General features: G+C 41.0%; 1 long non-coding RNA gene across 1 annotated transcript; it reads right to left on the bottom strand.

The window, feature by feature from the left end:
* Positions 1-5,116: 5,116 nt before the first annotated feature.
* On the bottom strand, positions 5,117-7,412 carry LOC123502412. Its single transcript, XR_006674039.1, has 4 exons — positions 7,115-7,412; positions 6,214-6,446; positions 5,686-5,749; positions 5,117-5,204 (listed from the first exon to the last, which is right to left on the bottom strand). It is a non-coding gene; the product is annotated as an uncharacterized LOC123502412 (long non-coding RNA).
* Between the last annotated feature and the right edge of the window lie 752 nt (positions 7,413-8,164).

The following is an 8,164-nucleotide window of genomic DNA, read 5'->3' as shown; positions in this document are numbered from 1 at the left end:
GGTTAAGATAATTTAATATTTTGACACACACACACACACACACACACACACACATGACATGCCAGAGGGAGTGAACAGCTACATAAATCTGTTTTGGACGATGCGAAACTGTGCAGAGTCATTAAACAAAAGAGGATTGTGAAATACTACAGGAAGACTTAAACAAGATCTGGAAATGGAGCAAAAAATGGGAGATGGAATTCAATGTGGACAAAAGCCATGTCATGGAAATGGGAAAAAGTGAAAGACGACCAGTGAGAATCTATAAGATGGGAGATGGAGTAGAACTAGAAAAAGTAAAAAGGAAAAGGACTTGGGAGTGACATTGGAAGAAAATAATCAACCGGTAAGCCATATTGATAGAATTTTCAGAGAGACGTATAATTTGCTAAGGAATATTGGAGTAGCATTTCACTATATGGACAAGGAAATGATGAAGAAATTGATAAGTACTAAAAAAAGACCCAGATTGGAATATGCAGGAGATATGTGGACTCCCCATAAAAAGAAACACATAAGAAAATTAGAGAGACTACAAAAAATGGCTACAAGAATGGTTCCAGAATTTAAAGGGATGGCATATGAGGAGAGACTAAAGGCAATGGATCTACCAACCTTAGAGCAGAGAAGAGAGAGAGAGGGGATCTGATTAACGGAATGGATGAAGTGGGTAATGAGAAACTGATCCTGAGAGAAGAATATGACTTTAGAAGCACAAGATCGCATAGTAAGAAACTAAGGAAGGGACGATGTCTGAGAGATGTTAAAAAATTTAGTTTCCCGCAAAGATGTGTTGAGACTTGGAACAGTTTGAGTGAGGAAGTGGTGTCAGCAAAGAGTGTACATAGTTTTAAAGAAAAATTGGATAAGTGTAGATATGGAGGAACTGGTTAATGTAATGAAGAATAAGGAAACATTGATAAGGGAAATAGCAGAAAAGAAGAAGAGTGTGTTAATATTTGGGATGAAAGAACAAAATACAACATATAAGCCTAAGAGAATTAAGGAAGAATTAAAAACAGTAAGAGATCTGTTCAAAAATCTAAATGATGATGAAAAAAAAAGACCTACAAGAAGAAGTGGAAGAGATCCATAGACTGGGTCCGTATAAGGAGGAGTGAGCAGACCGATTAAAGTAGTACTGAAGTCACAACAATCTGGAGGATATCCTATATAGAACATCAAAGTTAAGAGAGATAGAAGGTTGTAAAGAGGTGTTTGTGAGAAAGAATAGAAATGAGGAAGAGAGGAGAAGATATAAGGAATTGGTGGAAGAGGCGAGAAGGAAAAATGATGAGCGGTCTGAGGAGGAAAGAGAAAAGTTTTTTTGGAGAGTTATAGGAGAGAGAGTCAGAAAGTGGTATGTGGAAAGAAGGAATACGGAGGAACCCCTAGAGGAAGCAGTGGGTGGACCATAATGTATACTAATATAGATGGGATACTGTCAAGTAGATTGGAATTGCAAGACTATATGATAGTGGAGAAGCCTGATATAGTGTGTTTGACTGAGACAAAATTGCATGGAAAAACAAAGATAAATTTGGATAATAAATATAATATATGGAGAAAGGATAGGGAGAGTAAAGGTGGAGGAGGAGTTATGATTATGACGAAGAAAGAAATAAATGTGGATAAGGTTTGGTATGGGAAGAACAACGCAGAAGTGATAAGCATAAGGATAAAAGTGATGGAAAAGAATTAATAATCATGGTGACCTATGTACCTCCTAAAACAAATTCTTGGACATTAAGGAATACGACAATATGATCAAGGATACTTTACAGAGTTTGGAAAGTGTATTATCTGGAAAAAGAAAGGTGATACAAGTAGGAGATTTTAATTGTAAGGAGTGGATTGGGAAAATCTAGTAAGTGGTGTTGGAGAGGAAGCATGGGGAGAGAGATTTCTTAATCTAATGATGGAAAATATGATGGAACAGAGGGTGAAGGAAAATACTAGATATAGAGGAGATGATGAACCGGCTAGACTGGATTTGGTGTTAACAAGAGAAGTGTACCTATGTGGAGATATACAATACAAGTGTCCTTTGGGAAAGAGTGATCATGTGGTTATGGAAATGCAGATAGCAACAACACAGCGAAGGAAGGACGAGACATACAGGAGTGGTAGATTGAATTATAGAAAGATGGACACAAAGTTTGAAAAATTATTTCAGAAAATTAGATTGGGAGGAGATGTTACAAATCAGAGAAGTGCAAAAGAAATATGAGATTTTATGAAATATTATAAAGAAGGAGTTATGAAATTTGTACCAAAGTATAAACCGAGAGAGGAAGGAAGAAAGGATTGGTTTAATGCAACTTGTGTTAAGGCTAAGGAAAAGAGATGTGGCTTGGAAAAGATGGAAAAAGAGCAGGAATATACTAAATAAGGAGAATTATAGAGTGGCGAAATGAGTATGTGAGGGTAAGGAGGAGGAAGAAAGAAAATTTGAAAAAGATATTGTAGACAGGAGTAAGGAACATCCAAAATTGTTTTACAGGTTCATAAATGGTAAACTTAAAAGAGAGAGTCCATTGAAAGATTAAAAGGAGAGCAAGGGATAGTAGATGACCCTAAGAATATAGCGGAATTGCTAAATAATAGGTTTCAGCAAGTATTTACTGAAGAAACAATGTTTGTAAAGCCTCAGAATGTACAAGGAAATGTGCACATGGATGACATTAAGATACCTAAAAGGAGTTATATAAAATGTTGGAGGAACTTAAAGATGATAAAGCGATGGGACCAGATGAAGTTTCAGGAAAATTATTGAAGGAGTGTAGAGAAGAATTGATTGATCCATTATATATTATAAGGTGTTCATTAGAAACAGGGGAAGTACCAGTAGAGTGGAAGAGCTGAAGTGGTGCCCATTTATAAGGGAGGCAGTAAGGAAGAGCCTCTTAACTATAGACCTGTGTCTCTAACAAGTGTGGTCGGTAAGATTTGTGAGAGGGTGATAAAGAAATATTGGATACGGTTCCTGGAGGATCATAAGTTATTATCGGATCATCAATTTGGCTTCAGGAAAGGGAGGTCATGTGTAACAAATCTACTGAGCTTTTATTCAAGAGTGGTTGACAAAATACAAGAGAGAGAGGATGGATGGACTGTGTATATTTGGATTTAAAGAAAGCTTTTGACAAGGTACCTCACATGAGACTGTTATGGAAATTAGAGATTTATGGAGGACTGAAAGGAAAAGTGTTAAAGTGGATGGAAAACTACCTGAGATGGAGGGAGATGAGAACAGTAATAAGGGATGCAAAGTCAGACTGGTTGGTGGTGGAGAGTGAAGTCCCACAAGGCTCAGTGCTGGCACCAATACTTTTCCTTGTATATATTAATGACATGCCAGAGGGAGTAAACAGCTATATTAATTTGTTTGCGGATGATGCGAAGTTGTGTAGGTGTGTGAAGAGTGAAGAAGATTGTGAAATTTTACAGGCAGATCTGGATAGGATTTGGGAGTGGAGCAAGAAGTGGCAAATGGAATTTAATCTGAGCAAAAGTCATGTGATGGAGATGGGGAAGAGTGGAAGACGGCCAAGAGGGTCATATAAGATGGGTGAAGAAGTAGTGTTGAAAAAGGTGGAAAAGGAAAAGGATTTGGGAGTGATGATACAAGACCATGGGCAGTTTGAGGCTCATATTGATAAGATGTTTGGAGAAACGTATAATTTGATAAAAAATATTGGATTAGCCTTCCATAATATGGATAAAGATATGATGAAGAAATTAATTAGTACGGTAATTAGACCAAGATTGGAATATGCTGGAGTGGTTTGGTCCCCTTATAAAAGAAGCATATAAGGAAGTTGGAGAGATTGCAGAGAATAGCAACAAAAATGGTTCCGGAATTGGCAGAAATGACCTATGAGGAGAGATTAAAAGAAATGAATTTGCCTACCTTGGAACAAAGAAGAGAAAGAGGAGATTTAATACAGGTTTATAAACTGTTGAACGGACTGGATGAAGTGGATAATGAGCAAATGATTTTGAGAGAGGAAAACTTAAATAGAACTACAAGATCGCATAGTAAAAAGACAGCCAAGGGAATATGCTTGAAGGATGTGAAGAAATATAGGTTCCCACAAAGATGTGTGGAGGTGTGGAATGGTTTGAGTGAGGAGATGGTGTCAGCGAGGAGTGTGCATAGATTTAAAGGAAAGTTGGATGTGTGTAGATATGGAGACGGGGCCACACGAGTATGATACCCAGGCCCTGTAAAATTACAACTAGGTGAACTAGGTGAATACACACACACACACACACAAGATTAGAATAGGTTAGGTTAAGATAATCTAATATCCTGACTGACACACACACACACCAAACTGGGATTACAGACTGGGTGATGAGAAAATTAAAGAGACCAATGAGGAGAAAGACTTAGGAGTAACCGTGCAAAACACTTTGTCACCGGAGAAACACATTAACAAGATTTTTTGGAAAACATACAACATGCTTCAAAATATTGGCCTTGCATTCCACTACCTAGATGAAGGAATGATGAAGAAGATATTATGTACCTTAATAAGACCCCAGCTAGAATATGCAGCATGTGTCTGGTCACCGCATATGAAGAAAAATGTGAAGAAGGTAGAAAGGGTACAGAGGCTGGCAACAAGGATGGTACCAGGACTCAGGGAGTTAGACTATGAGGAAAGACTGAGGAAGCTGGGGCTGACCACATTAGAAGAGAGAAGAACAAGAGGAGACATGATAACTATGTATAAATTGGTGAACAAGATTGACATACTGGATAGAGAGTTGATAAAGGTGACCACAAGTAATTATCTCCGAGGACATGGAAAAAGCTAATAAAGGACATCTGTCTAAATGACGTGAGAAAATACAGTTTCCCGCATCGTAGCATTGATAAGTGGAATAAACTGAGCAGTCATGTCGTTGATGCGGTGTGTGTCAATCAGATGAAAGAGAGATATGACAGGAATGGACAAGGAGACAGGACACAGAGAGCTAAGCTCGGGCCCTGTAATACACAAATAGGTAAATACACACACACACACAAACAAACAAACCTTCCAAGTGGACTGTTCACTCTGCAACATTTCAATAAATTTGTGGGACAGCGTGTAGTCTGGCCTTCCTGCTGCTGCCAACACCCACCACCACCACCACCACAGCCAGCCGTGCCATCCTGACCCACTCCCGGCTGGCTAGTTGTGACCTTTGACCTGAAATGAGAAGGTTAGGTTAGGTTAGGTAACAGGAAAACAGACCAACAAGCACACAGACACACACATTACAAGCCTTCCTATTTGAGCTAATTTCTCCTTAACTAACCACTAACCTAACATCACACCAGGCTGGAGACACACAGGAAACATTCTTCTATACCTGTAATGACCAACAACACCACAAAGTAAGGAGAAATAGGAGAAAAATGCAAAAACAGACCAACAATTTACACAGACACACACATTACAAGCCTTCCTATTTCACCTCATTTCTCCTTAACTAACCACTAACTTAACATCACACCAGGCTGGACACACACAGTAGTAGTAGTAGTAGTAGTAGTAGTAGTAGTAGTAGTAGTAGTAGTAGTAGTAGTAGTAGTAGATGGACAGAATAGTGGTGAAGGAATATAATACAAAATACTACTACTACTACTACTACTACTACTACTACTACTACTACACTAACTTCCCTCACCTTCTCGACAAGTTCCCTGGCCAGAGGTTTGTTTCCTGTTTTCATGATGTGGTTGGTGAATTTCCTGTGAGAGAGAGAGTTAGGTTAGGTTAGGGACACACACACACACACACACACACACACACACACACACACACACACACACACACACACACACACACACACACAATTGCTCTCTCTCTCTCTCTCTCTCTCTATTTCTTCCTCTCTTCTTCTTCTTTTTCTTCCACCACCACCACCACCACCTCCTCCTCCTCCTCCTCCTCCTCCTCTTCCAGTCACACACACACACACACACACACACACACAGAGTCTCTCTCTCTCTCTCTCACACACACACACACGAGAGAGAGAGAGAGAGAGAGAGAGAGAGAGAGAGAGAGAGAGAGAGAGAGAGAGAGAGAGAGAGAGAGAGAGAGAGAGAGAGAGAGAGAGAGAGAGAGAGAGAGAGAGAGAGAGAGAGAGAGAGAGAGAGAGAGATAGAAAGAGACAAAACCCACACACACACACAGACAGACACACACACACCTGACAAGCGGGTGGTGGAGTACAGAGGTGGTGTGGGTGCTGTGGGCCGCTCGGACCGCCCGCTACTCAAATTCCTTCATCTCCCCGCTGTCCTCCATCTCCTGCAGTTTTGAGGGCATGTACGCCGGGGGGTATTTTCTGTACCTCGCCCCCCTGCCACCCTTGCCAAGCCTCCCATCACCCCTGCCAAGCCCCCGGTCACATTCACACCGGCCACACAAGCAACATGACCCCTGCGGATAAAAAATTTGGTTAAGGTCTTTTTAGCATAAGAGAGGACTGGAAAAGGACAACTGAGAGGTAAAGGGGAGAATAGCCCCCCTCCTGTCACCCCCGCAAGCCCCTCGTCACCCCCAAGCAAGCCACACAACCCCAGGGGATTAAAAAGTAGATTAGGGTCATTTTAGCATATGAGAAGACTGCATAAGGGAGAAAAGCCCCTCTTGTGACCCACGCCAGCCCCCATCACCCCTGCCAGCCCCCATCAACCCCAGGCCAGCCACACAACCCCGGGATTAAAAATTAGATTAGGGTCATTTTAGCATGAGAGGACTGGAGAAACCGTTTTATTGATTTATTTTTGTATCTTTAAGATTCTTGGCTAAGGAGGAACATAAAATGACAAAATAATAAAACTAGCCCTACTGCCAGTGCCAGTCAAATAGATTGAATAAATACTAGACACTCTCTCTCTCTCTCACACACAAGTTTACCTCTTCAACATAACAAAATAATAAAACTAGCCCTACTCCGGTGCCAGTCCCCTTACACAGCCGATAGAATGAATTAAATATTAAAATAAATACCACACACACACACAATTACCCTCTCAAAAATCATATGAATACTAATAACTACACAATGGCACTCCACACACATGCACCAATGCCACAGGGCTCACCAGGCACTGCTCACCGCCCTCCATGACCGCCAGGGGCCTCGGAAATCATTAAATAAGACACGTATCCCGGTGGCCATTAGTGGTAGATGTAGATGTAGATGTTGCAACGGAAGCTCCTTACTTCTTCTCGTTCTTTGTTCCGCTAATGTTGAAGTTCTTTTTTCTTCTTTTCCCGCTGTGTCCACCTCTTGTATATGGCGTCCTTGTATTTGTGTGGGTCGGTGAAGAGGATGCGTCCCAGCGCGTCCCTGCCGGCCCCTGCCACAAGAGCGGGTGGTTGTGGCGGCAGCGCCGGTGGGAGGCCGCCTCGGTTTGTTGTGGTGGTGCATGAACAATTCCGCCTTTTCAACGGGTATTCATTTACATTATTACTTTTACCTTATTTTCTTTATTTTTACGTGTTTCTTTTATTTTTTCTATAAACAGCCAAAACTCACTAGAAACACCCAATGCAAACAAAAACAGCCTCTACACACACCCAACACACGCGCCACACACCAAAACAACTTCAAATCGTCCTAAAACACACTTGAGACACCATACACCACCTTAAAAGGCTGCCAAACACGCACACAACTCACTACAAAAACCCAATATACACCCAAATCACTCCCACACACACCCAAAGCTCTTCAAACACTCAAAACTGTCGCAAAATACATGATAACCCCTCAAAATGCCCCCAAACACACTCAAAACACACGCCAATACTCAAACACTTCCACACCACACTCAAGATACGTCAAATATGCCTCAATACATCCAACGCACACTGAAAACATACTTATAACACCTAAAACACTCTGCAATACTGCCAAACACACTTAAAATACCCCAAATATACCCACCACTACACCAAAAGCATTGTAAAGAACGGCAACATTACAAGGGTGACTTACCTAAATGTTGTGGCTTGACTCCTCCTCTTCTTCCGCTTCCCTTTCTCATTCCTCCTCCTCTGTTTCCCTTTTTTAGTCTTTCTGTTGCTTCCATCTACACGCCTGAGCCTAGAAACACACCACAACACTCAGAAAACACTAGATATTAGGC

The sequence above is a fragment of the Portunus trituberculatus genome, chromosome 11 (genome assembly GCF_017591435.1).
Source record: "Portunus trituberculatus isolate SZX2019 chromosome 11, ASM1759143v1, whole genome shotgun sequence".
Classification (NCBI taxonomy): Eukaryota; Metazoa; Arthropoda; class Malacostraca; order Decapoda; family Portunidae; genus Portunus; species Portunus trituberculatus.
This window is presented reverse-complemented; position numbering and strand designations above follow the sequence as displayed.